The following is a 13,181-nucleotide window of genomic DNA, read 5'->3' as shown; positions in this document are numbered from 1 at the left end:
CCTGCGCCTGCTGTGTGCTGTTAGTGTAGCGTGGCCGAGCTCTGTTCGATCCGCGGTACAGGAGCTTTTGTTTCCTGTACCCGGCCGGACTGACAGGAAGTGCTCACTTAGTGTGCACTTCCTGTCAGTCCGGCCGGGTACAGGAAACAAATGCTCCTGTACCGCGGATCGAACAGAGCTCGGCCACGCTACACTAGAGGTGGAAATGAGAGTGATGGGGGGGGGGGAGAAATAATGAGAGAGGGGGGGGGGAGAGAAATAATGAGAGTGATGGGGGGGGGAGAGAAATAATGAGAGTGATGGGGGGGGGGGGAGAGAAATAATGAGAGTGATGGGGGGGGGGAGAGAAATAATGAGAGTGATGGGGGGGGGAGAGAAATAATGAGAGTGATGGGGGGGGGAGAGAAATAATGAGAGTGATGGGGGGGGGAGAGAAATAATGAGAGTGATGGGGGGGGGAGAGAAATAATGAGAGTGATGGGGGGGGGAGAAATAATGAGAGTGATGGGGGGGAGAAATAATGAGAGTGATGGGGGGGGGAGAAATAATGAGAGTGATGGGGGGGGGGAGAAATAATGAGAGTGATGGGGGGGGGGAGAGAAATAATGAGAGTGATGGGGGGGGGGGAGAGAAATAATGAGAGTGATGGGGGGGGGGAGAGAAATAATGAGAGTGATGGGGGGGGGGAGAGAAATAATGAGAGTGATGGGGGGGGGGAGAGAAATAATGAGAGTGATGGGGGGGGGAGAGAAATAATGAGAGTGATGGGGGGGGAGAGAAATAATGAGAGTGATGGGGGGGGAGAAATAATGAGAGTGATGGGGGGGGAGAAATAATGAGAGTGATGGGGGGGGGGAGAAATAATGAGAGTGATGGGGGGGGGGAGAAATAATGAGAGTGATGGGGGGGGGAGAAATAATGAGAGTGATGGGGGGGGGAGAAATAATGAGAGTGATGGGGGGGGGGGGAGAGAAATAATGAGAGTGATGGGGGGGGGAGAGAAATAATGAGAGTGATGGGGGGGGGGAGAAATAATGAGAGTGATGGGGGGGAGAAATAATGAGAGTGAGGGGAGGGAGAATAATGAGAGTGAGGGGGGGGGAGAATAATGAGAGTGAGGGGGGGGGAGAATAATGAGAGTGATGGGGGGGGGAGAATAATGAGAGTGATGGGGGGGGAGAATAATGAGAGTGATGGGGGGGAGAATAATGAGAGTGATGGGGGGGAGAATAATGAGAGTGATGGGGGGGGAGAATAATGAGAGTGATGGGGGGAGAATAATGAGAGTGATGGGGGGGGGAATAATGAGAGTGATGGGGGGGAATAATGAGAGTGAGGGGGGGGGAGAATAATGAGAGTGAGGGGGGGGGGAGAATAATGAGAGTGAGGGGGGGGGGAGAATAATGAGAGTGAGGGGGGGGGGAGAATAATGAGAGTGATGGGGGGGGAGAATAATGAGAGTGATGGGGGGGGAGAATAATGAGAGTGATGGGGGGGAAAATAATGGGGGGAGTGATGGGGGGAGAATAATGAGAGTAATGGGGGGGGGGGGAATAATGAGAGTGACAATGGAGTCCCCAGAGCCAGACTGCAGCCAGAGTCCAGATCATCTTATTGTCCTGGTGGTAAGTAGACAATGCAATATGTTTATTATTTAATTGTTTAGTTATTAATACTACATTGGAAACTAATTTTCTCAGCTGGACACCGGCCGACATGCGCTGGGAGCCTCACCAGCGGTTAGGGTAGGGAAAAAGCACTGGCCCGTACGTAAATTTTTCCCTTCCCTAACCGCTGGTGAGGCTCCCGGTGCATGCGCAGTGTCGGCCGGTGTTCAGCTGAAAACATCCATCCGATCACTGCGCATTGGCCCATAGTTTTTCCCTACCCTAACCGCCGGCGAGGCTCCTGGCGCATGCGCTGCTGTGAAATTTCCCTAACCTGTCGTTGTGCGCCTGCGCGATGCTGCACACCTCCTCACGTCATGTCCGGTGCGACCGGAAGTGACGAGGGTAGGGAAATCTCACGAACTAGGGAAGTATAACATTACACCGGCCTTTGGGGTGTGAGGGCTGGTAACTACTTGGTTGGATAGTCAGCCAGCCTATGCCATGATGCCAGCAACAAGCATTTTATTTTTTTTTATTTTTTGGGGGGGGGGGCGCCACAAGGTTAGCTCGCACAGGGCGCCTGAACACCTAAGGCCGGCCCTGAGCAGGGGTGCACCATCAATGAGGCCAGGTGAGGCAATTGCCTCAGGCAGCACTAAGTAGGGGCAAGAGGGGGGCAGCAGAAGGGCCATGGCCTTAAGGGAAGGGGTTAGGTTAAGAAATTGGCATTGGGGGGGAGGGGCGCTGTTTCAGTCTTTGCCTCACACAGCCGAAAGGCTAGGTGCACCCCTGACCAGCAGTAATACCAGAGTGTAGACCTTCTCACTTCGCTTGCCCAAACCTTCCCTGTCTTTTCTCCTTATTCACCCCCTAATATTCTATCAGTTGAACCTCCTCACAATTCCTGGTCCCTGTCTCTTTGTGATTGAAAGCAGACAGTCTCCACCTCAGGGCTGAGCCGGGACAGTTTGTGCTGGGCACATCATGTATTGGCGCATGTGCCATGCAATGATGCATTTAAAAAAAAAAAGGAATTCTGGCATTTGTAGAGTGTCTATAAATTTACAGACAGTTGCCAAACCTTTACCTGACAGAAATTACAATGGGACATGTTGTCAAGTGAATTGAAACCATGTTAGAGTAGGAATAGATGGTATATATAGTATTTCGTAATTAAGGCCAGAAAGAATAAAAAATAAAAATGACATAAATTTGAAACAGGTCCATTTACTCCCACCTCATCTACACTAGTTTCAGTTTAAATGAAATAATATGGGTTACATGCATTGATTCTCCCTAGGGCACAGATCAATAAGACTGCATAAGCAGTGAATACGGTAGATTGATTAAAGATATGTGCTGCCTGGAAGTCAGATCGTAAAAGCAGCTTGTTTAAGCTTATGAGCTATTAGCTGAATACTAGCAAGATTAAAGGGTCCCAAAGCTTATATTATTATACATACTTGCGTCTCAAGGACATAATAGGGAACATACAGAGAACACAGTGTCTTTGAACAAGTGAGATCTTTCCTGTCTGCTAGATGCCCTTTCTATTTCTAAAGATCTGTTACCTAAATTATAGAAACTATCCACATTTCTTTCCTTTAAAGAGGCTCGGCATAACGCCTCATGCACACGACAGTATTTTTTAGCGGTACGCAAAATGGGGTTCCGTTGTTCCGTTTCCGTTTTTGGTTCAGTTGTGTTTCCGTATGTCTTCCTTTTTTTTGCGGATATGACCCCCCCCCCCCCCCAAAAAAAAGAGCCAATCAATGTCATTTTAATATCCACACCCAGTAATATAGGTATATATCCTGGGCATCTGAGTTTTTGTTTGGTGGCCATTTTCTGTAGTCTCTACAGGGTACAGAGTTTCTGTTGGCTGCTTGGCTTTGCTGTTGTTGTATTCTCCCTTTTTTTCGTCTTGGGCCTCACCATGGCGGATGATTCAGAGTAAGAAGTTGTACTGCACTGGCTTGTTTCTCGTCGCTGGGGCCAGCGTTCCCTTTTGGATGAGGAACTGACTAGAAGGCAGCGTTTTTGGGTCCATCCCATTGTGTCTCAACGCTACCGGAAAGGACACTTCCATAGCTTCGTCTGCATCCTGAGAAGTTCTTTGCGTTCTGTCGGATGTCAGTGGGTACCTTTGATTGTTTGCTGGCGTCTCTACGTACTGTCCTTACCTTCATGGACACCAATATGAGGCACAGCATTACTCCAGAGGAAAGGCTCATCGTCACATTGAGGTAAGCAAGATTTTATTAATGTTGACCACATTTTTAATGTGCAGGACTTTGGTGCTCAGTGAATTTTTTACCTAAATGTATGTTGTAAGATATGTGGCTGTATTATTGGAAGATACCTTTTTTGGGCTTTAATATGTTAGTACCATTCTAAATTCAGTTGGTTATTTGGTATCCAGGACATATAACATGTGAAGTTTATAGCTTTTTTTGTGTCTTCTAATCCGCTTTCATTGCAAATTTGGCCTAATGTCAGCATCATGCAGAGTGTCCCCCATCAGCCTCCCTTTAATATACATAGTGAATGTAAATGGTGTCCACACAGGAGGTGTATCATTTCTTATTGGAGTTGTGGCTACATCACCATTGGTGGCAGTGTTTATAGTATCCACGCTAATGTAATTTTTGTGCTGATATTCGTTCACAATAACCATAGACAGTTTTAACACATGGCATATCAAGCATTAGAGGAGTGTTAGGGAACCTCTGGCTGTTTTTACACTGAAACTCCCAGCATGGATACTTTATGATGCTGTTACCCCCAAAAAAATAAACATGTTGGAAATTGTACTTTCACAGCAGTAAAAGGAACTGTGTTTATGCTGTCCCCTTTCTTGGGCTACGTTAATGATATATTTTTTTTATTTCCCCACAGATTCCTTGCTACAAGGAACTCTTTTGCATCCCTGCATTTTGAGTTTCTTTTGGGAACCTCAACGATTTCTCAGATTGTGCGTCACACTTGCCAGGTCATCTGGCAGCAACTTCAAGAGACGGTGATGCCACAGCCCAAGGTGGACGATTGGTTTCGGATTTCCGAGGGCTTCAATGTTTGCCTGGGGGCAATGGATGGCAAGCACATTCGTGTGAAGAAGCATCCTCACTCTGGGTCCCGATTCTTCAATTATAAGCATTATTTTTCTATAGTGCTGATGGTTGTTGCGGACAGTAACTATAAGTTGATAATGGTTGATATCGGGGCCTATGGAAGCACAGCGGATGCTCGCATCTTTAGTGCTTCTAGAATGGGTGAGCGGCTTCGTGCCACCCAGCTTGCCCTTCACTAGTCCAGAAGACTGCCCGGATCTGATTGTCCGCCGGCTCCATTTGTCTTTGTGGCGGATGAAGGGTTTGCATTGATTCACCATGTTATGTGGCCCTTCCCAAAGCGTGGTTTGGATGTCAGGAGGCGTATTTTAAACTACCGATTGACTCGTGCAAGTGGAGGGTGTTTTTGACAACCATACAAATGGATCTGGAGAATGCTACCCTGGAGATTCAAGCTTGAGTAGTTCTACACAACTTCACCCGGATTCACAAGGCTTCCTCCTCTTCTTCTGTTGACATGGACGAATTTCCTACGTCAACAGTTTTTGGCTTGGATCGGACCCTGCATAGACGATCTGCTACTGCAGGTATTGCAGTTCGGGAACTCTTTGCAGACTACTTTTTGAGCCCAGAGGGGTCCTTGTCATGGCAGAGGGACGCTATTCGTGGCAGTGTTTGATATCTTCTGTTCTCGTTAGTTTATTTTTGTTTTGAGGTAGACTATCTAAGTTTATTGGTTTCCATTGAGTGTAGGGACTCGCAAGAGAATGAGGACCCTTGAAATGGGCTTGCGAGCTGAGGTTTTTGGGACAGAATATCTTTCTAAGTAAATCCAAAGAGCATAAAAATTGATTCACCAATATTGTGTGGTGACTACAATCTCTTTTTTGTGAAGGATATGGTCCCCAAAATCTTCTAATACCTCATGTTCACTGGACTCTAAACACAGAATAATTTCCAAAATAAATTGTTGCCATGTAAGTCATGTGTGTGTCTCTGTTTCTATATGGTGAATGTGTTTTAAATGTAAATGTGTGTGATGGGTGATAAGAACAAGAATAGCAGTCAATGGACACTTTAAGACACAATTTTAGTCAACAAAATCAAACAGAAAATGAACAACTCCACTGAATTTAAACACAAATATCATAAAATAACATAAAAAATTAAGTGGATATGAAAAAAACTAAATTACAGGTCATAAAGCTCACGGGTAAAAGAGCCAGGGCCATATGAACTTGAAGATGGCACATGGCCTGAATCATGTGCCCCGCTTGCAAAAGTGGCCCCATGACTTTGCTGGCCGGGAGGGGGGGTGTGCTCATGGGACCCGTAATACGGTGCTGGATGGTGGAAAGAGGGGCCATGAGTGGGTGGAGAAGCCGGCTGACAGGGTTGAACATGTGTTGCCGGTGGTGGCCTCATGACCCTCCTGCGCATATCATTAATTTCAGACAGTATGTCTCCCTGATAGGAGGAGGCATACATGTCTAAAACCAGTGATATAGCGGCCATACACTGGTTGTATTTCTCCAGGGGAACCCGCCTTAGTAGAAGAGCAAAACCCATCAGCATGGCCTCTTCTTGCCCTTCACTCCTCCTCTGGGCAAGAAACTCAATAACTCGGGAATCTATAATTTCCAGAGTTTGTTGCCCAGAGGAAGAGGGTTGGGCCTGACGCCTCCGCCTGGGCTGAGCTTGGGTCCCCAGTTCTGGCCTGTGCTGGGATGTGATGTCTGCTTCGGGTGGAGCTGGTTGAGACTCCTCTGCACTGCAAGGGTTGTTGCTGGGCTGGTGGCTGGGGAAAAGACAGCCGGTGTCTCGCTGCCCCCGACATCAGAGTCCTCCGGATCATCCAAACTATCCACGGTACTGTATAAAAAAGGAAAAAAACAATACATTACATTCTGAGACTATTCTCCAGGTTATTATATTTTAAAAAAATAAATGGAATCCAGCGGTATGTCTATTACATAAGCAACAGGCCCCACATAATGAATTATCCGGTTCTAATGAATGTTAAAAGTTTGGCTTGAATTAACGCCACAAAAATGCCAGGAAAATACGTTAGGAATTCGTGCCAAATGTCAAATTGACAAACACTTTATAGGAACATTACTTAGTGTTTGGAGCTGTCCAGCACAAAAGTATCTCTACAAATTCAAGGAGCTAACCAAATGCTGATGTTAGATCCGTCATTTCCCAGGGCAGTTTCACAACCAACCAAACATCACACTCCACAAATTCTTTGAGAACAAGAACAGTGTCATTTTTGGTCACACAACAAAACCAGGTAGGAGCCAGCACATGCACATGCCAGGAGAAGTAGTTATTATACAGGGACAGGGTGGAGGCAGGCAATTTGACATTAGGACAAGGAGAAGAAGTAGATTGGAGCACAACATTTAAAGTATGAACATGTACAGTATGCCAAAAAGAAAAAGCTGACTGCTAGAAAGAAAAGAACAAACCATTGGAGAAAACAAGATGCCAGCGGAAAAAAAAAAAAAAGGCCTGGTGCCCACCAACAACAAAAGGGGACCCCTTTAGAAGATTGTTCACCTATTAGCATGATAGGTGACCAAGATGGGATTGTAAGGGGAACAAAACCGTGCACCCCAGAAGATCAACTGTATGAAGAGATGAGACATGCAGGTCAGGCTACTTTCACACTTGCGGCAGTGTGATCCGGCGGGCAGTTCCGTCGTCGGAACTGGCCGCCGGATCCGCCGATCTGCTGCTGCCTGAAAGCATTTGTGAGACGGATCCGGATGCGGATCCGTCTCACAAATGCATTGCAAGGACGGATCCGTCTCTCCGCTTGTCATGCGGACCGACGGATCCGTCTTGTACATTTTTCTCATTTTTACCGATCTGCGCATGCGCATGCCGAAACTACGGATCCGGCATTCCAGTATTCTGAATGCCGGATCCGGCGCTAATACATTCCTATGGGAAGAAAATGCCGGATCCGGCGTTCAGGCATGTCTTCAGTTTTTTGGGCCGGAGAGAAAACCGTAGCATGCTACGGTTTTCTCTTTTGCCTGATCAGTCAAAACGACTGAACTGAAGACATCCTGATGCAAACTGAACGGATTACTCTCCATTCAGAATGCATGGGGATATGCCTGATCAGTTCTTTTCCGGTATAGAGCCCCTGTGACGGAACTCTATGCCGGAAAAGAAAAACGCTAGTGTGAAAGTACCCTCACACGTGTCAGCCACCCGCTCTCTTCCGGCTCTGCTTGTAGATAGCACAGGTCTGTGGCATAGAAGGGAGGGCCCCACATGAAGAGAGAATGTAGCCGGCATATTCGCAAAGCACGCCCCATCACATCAGACAGCTAATCAGATAGCAGGGCCAAACAGCCAAAAAGGCTAAGTTTAGAGTAGGAAATGGACTACATGACATATAACGTGAAATGTGTACGTCAACAAAAGGTGGGGTGGAAGGAGTACTTACGGCCTCAGATCCATGACAGGCCTAAGAAATTGCAGTTGGGCGGTATATATATAGGGCCTCTTCATGGAGCCGCCACTTTGCCCCCGCTCGTTGAGCTCTCGACGAAACTGATCTCGGCAGCTATTCCATCGGGTTTTGGTTTGTTTCACTGTGGAAAAAAACCCACAGAATTTATAAAATACACACCAGAAAAGACGCCAAAAAACCCCCACAAAAATAAGGAATAACCATAAAAACCAAATCTTACAGCCAAACCAACTCTCCACGTTTAAAAAAAAGCAAAAAAAAACTAAAACACTGCATTTTGCATGGTACAGTAGGATAAAGAGTGGCGAGAGGAATGTCCAAGCATGGCAGGAAGAAGGTGAATATTTGAGGAGGCCTGTTTAGAAAACACACACTTTTCACCATAGAGGATGGGGACAACTATTGCATGCACTATTATTACAGGCACACAGATGTCACCTAATTAAACAGCCAATATTCTAGTGGAGACATATATCATATATGCTATATACTCAAAAGGCAGGAACATCCATATTTCGATGTAAATGAGGGTGTATGTTATAAATTTGGGAAAAAACACCCAAAAAAATATAGGCCTGAAGAAAACTACAAGGCGAACAACAAATGAGACAGTAGCATGGCCTACTTGACGTTGGAGATAAAGAAAAGTGACAATACAAGGGCAGGACAGAAAAAATACATAGCTGGCACTTACCTAATTCTGCACGAGATCGTCTGTCGCCTTTCTCCCATTCGGCACGCCGCATGCGATGTGCCACCTGCTCCCAGGCTACCTCCTTGCGAACATGGTCCTGGTAGCCACTACTCCTGCTGTCCCATAGTTCTGGGCGCTCCTGGACCAAGGTAATCAACTTATCCACATTCCACCTTGGCATCCTGACAAAATTTTCTCAGCACACAGACAGACAACTTGCCACACGGTGGAGAGGGATCTGCAATCTATTTGCAAAGCCTGGTGGCTCTCCACTTCCTGACATTTTTTTAAAATATTGCCAAAAGACAGGCTGACAAGTTGCCAACTGCCAGCCAAGGGATCCGCAAAAAATGCAGACGCGAATGACAAACGTATGGGCATCTGCATTTTTTGCGGACCCATTTGACTTGAATGGGGCCGCAAACCATTTTCCGCGAAAATAATAAGACAGGTTATATTTTTTGGACGGACTGGAACCACGGATCACGGACGCGGATGGCAAATGGTGCATTAGCCGAGTTTTAAACGGACCCATTGAAAATCAATGGGTCTGCAGAAAATCACGAAAAATGGCGCAACGGACATGGAATAAAACAACGGTCGTGTGCATGAGGCCTAATGCAGTCACAGAGGTCTACCTTTTTTAAATGTACTTTACATATATATATATATATATATAAAATTTAATTTATGTACATATATAAAGAGAGAGTACATATGATGTATGATGCATTGAAAAATGTTATTCATTTCGTTCTGAATTGTAATTACGCAACTGTTTTTTTTTTTATGGCATTCACTAGTATTCACTAGAGTACAATTATGGTGACAACAAACTGATAGTTTTTTTATATTTTCTACTTTTACACAAAAAAGTGTAAAAAAAAAGTGTTTTTTGTGTTGAAAGCCATAACATTTTTGTATTTTACAATTTTTCCATCAACGGAGCTGTGTCAGTGCTTTTTTCAGTATGAACTGTTTTCATTGTAGCATTTTGGGAAACAGCAATGCTTTTATTTTTTGTTTTTTTATTAATTTCATCCTGTGGGTTAAATAACGTGATCAATTTATGTTGTTACAGACACAGTACCAATACCAATTATTTATTGATTATTTTTATACATAATTTATAATAGGGAAAAAGTGATTTTACTTTTTTCTTCTTTTAATATTTATAATATGTCTTTTCCTTTTTCCTTTAATGTTTTTTTAAATTTCAACTTTTTTCTTCCATGTTTTAGACTTACTAGTGGACTTGACAATGCAATCTCTTCATTACTTCACCACAATGCTTCTGATGCTGACAGGCATTCTGTTAGGACAAGGTTTACTAAAATGTCAGAACTGGTGCAAACAGGGGCAGATTGGCCATAGACCTTACAGGGAAAGTTCCCGGTGGGCCGATGCCCAGGGGGCCGCCTGAGCCCCCCTCACGGCTGGCCAGTGGAAGTTTTTGAGGATGTATTTTGTGCTGCTGACAGTATTTTGTGCTGGACTGTGGTATTTGGCGCTGTTGGGGTGGTATAATGTGCCACAATATGGTATTGCCGGCCGTGTCTTCCATCAATTTGGACCCAACTATAATTTTTTGTATTTTTTCTAGGGCCACTTTAAGTTCCCAGTCCGCCCCTGGGTGCAAGTCAGGAGCAACTCATGTTGCAGGCAGACCTGAAGGGTGCTTGATTTTGTGCCAAGGGAGACCACTATCTTTATCTAACCACTTAGATGTCATAGTCAGTATTGGCTACAGTATCTAAGGGGTTATGGCCTGGACTGGAGCTATCTCCACCAAGGTAATATAATGCTGTAATATTTAGCAGACACTCACTGTTGACAGCACTGACCCAGCTTCTGAGCCCTCAGGATCATAGCACCATACGTTTAAAATAGCTGAATATTACCAAAGAAGGATAACAGGTAGGGACCACATATTAGCTATCAATATATGTTATCAGGATCACAGCAAATAAAAGGCAAGACTCATGAGCATATACATATCTTTTAGAAATAAAATGTGTAGATAGAGCCACAAAGGGGTCATTTATCAAACTGGTGTAAAGTAGAACAGGCTTAGTTGCCCATAGCAGCCAATCAGATTCCACCTTTCATTTTCCAAAGGAGCTGTGAAAAATGAAAGGTGGAATCTGATTGGTTTCTATGGGAATATATACGAATGGCACTTCCAGACATGGTCAGGATGTGTAGTGTAGGAGACAGCCTGAGTCAAGTGATTCCAGAGATGGCAGAGCACAGAGCCTGTCTGCAGAGTGGTGTGGGGGTGGCCTGCAGTGTGAGTGAAGCTGGATCCTACACAGTGTGTTGAGGTATGAAGTTGAGGTATGAGGTTGAGGTGTGAAATGGTACTGTAGGAAGTGTAAGGAGACCCAAGCTAAACTCTTACACCAGGGTCCATGAACCTTTAGCTATGCCCCTGATCTACAGCTTTGTAAACGGTTTATTATTGCGGCAGCAATATGAAAATGTGGATTGAAAATACAAGCTACTACAATGAAATTAATCCAGTGAACAGACGGGTCAGAGGCAGCAATGAGAGGGAATAAACTAAACAAACAGCCAATCAATGTCTTACAGCAATTTCTAGGAAACAAGACCAAGCACAAATCCCTATTCCATGTGGAGCATGGAAACACAAGGCTGGCAATTTATCACTAAATGTTTCATAATATACTGTCAGCCTGTTTTGGAAGGATATAATAATGGGCAGGTGCTAAAAACAAATATTTATCAATGTATTTTAATATAGAAATGAGAAACTAAAAAATAAAATAACAATTTAAAAAAATCCACATAAGTATATAACGGCAGGGCCCGCAGTTTGATAGATGAACTAGTATGTTTTTATGAAATTTCCCCTATTGGGTTTTATATATCTATGTATCTATTCAAATAATATTTTTTATTTTATTTTTTTATTTTTATTTTCTCATTTCAATATTATTAAAAATACATTGGCAAATATTTGTTTTGAACACCTACCCATTATTATATACTAAAAAATTTCTCTGTATCTGTAGGCACCAGATAGGTGCTCAACAATATCGTGCTGATATATTAAAGGGTTTTTCCAGGTTTAGAGCTGATCCCAGACATATCCATAATTTCACCCAGGCAGCCCCCCTGATGTTAGCATCGGAGCATTTCATGGATCGCGCAGGGCAAGGGCTCTTTTATTTACAATAACACACTGCCGAGTGGAGGCTTCCGCCCAGCAGTGTGTTCGGTGACATCACCGGCTCTGATTGATGGGCTTTAGTGCTGCCCTAGCCTTTTTACCGGTACTTCACCGGAGCTCAAGTCAGGGGGGCTGCCTGGGTGAAAATGGGGATATATCTGAGCTAAGAGTGTATTAATTTATTTTATTTTTTTAATCTATATCCATTTATTGATTTAAATGTGCCACCTATTTTTTGTTTGTTTTGGAAGGATGCCAGAGCACAGGGTTGAAGAACTTTTGATGATGTTATGTTTTATTTTTCCATGTCACTATCTATAAAAAATAAAAATTAGCAGTTTTCGCACTGGCCACTATATCTAATAATATCTAACACTTCTGTACAGATCACTTTTCATCATTATCATTACAGGCAGGATTAGAATGACAGATATCACCTATATATAGATAACACAGGATGTACCATTCACAATAGATGATATCTAAGCTTATCTACTCCCTCTTGACCTCTGCACAGGTCACAGAACATGCCTAGAAAACTCACCCACAGAAGTCAATGAGGTCCCCTCCTGTCCATAGTGTCTATGGACCATGGTGTCTGCTGTAAAGCATATCTCTAAATACATTTTCAAATTGTCATGTACATGATGCAGATATTTCTGTGCACAAATTGACCCGTTGTGCGGATCTTCATAAAAGATCTGCCAAAATCTGCATGCTGAAGTTTGGATGTGGATTTTAATGAAAAAAAAAAAAAACTTTTTTCATTAAAAAAAATACAACACAATATACTTTTTATGTTTGGATTCTGGGTTTAGTGGCCCTTGATAGATCCAGAGCCCCTATGAGGCCTCATGCACACAGCCGTTGCCCGACCATGCCTGTATTGCGGGCCGCAAACAGCAGGTCTGCAATATACGGGCCCCGGCTGTTGGTGTACTGCATCACGGATGTGGACCAATTCACTTGAATGGGTCCGCAATTCGGAAGGTGCAGAACAGAGGCATGGAACCCCCCGGCTCTCTGTGCCTCAAGTTGAATGGGTCTGGATCCGTTTGGGGCAACCGCACGGATGGTGCCTGTGCATGAGGCCTAATAGTGATTGATTCATCACTAGCATAAC

This window comes from Bufo gargarizans, chromosome 2 (assembly GCF_014858855.1).
Source record: "Bufo gargarizans isolate SCDJY-AF-19 chromosome 2, ASM1485885v1, whole genome shotgun sequence".
NCBI lineage: Eukaryota > Metazoa > Chordata > Amphibia > Anura > Bufonidae > Bufo > Bufo gargarizans.
Note: the sequence above shows the minus strand (reverse complement) of the source record.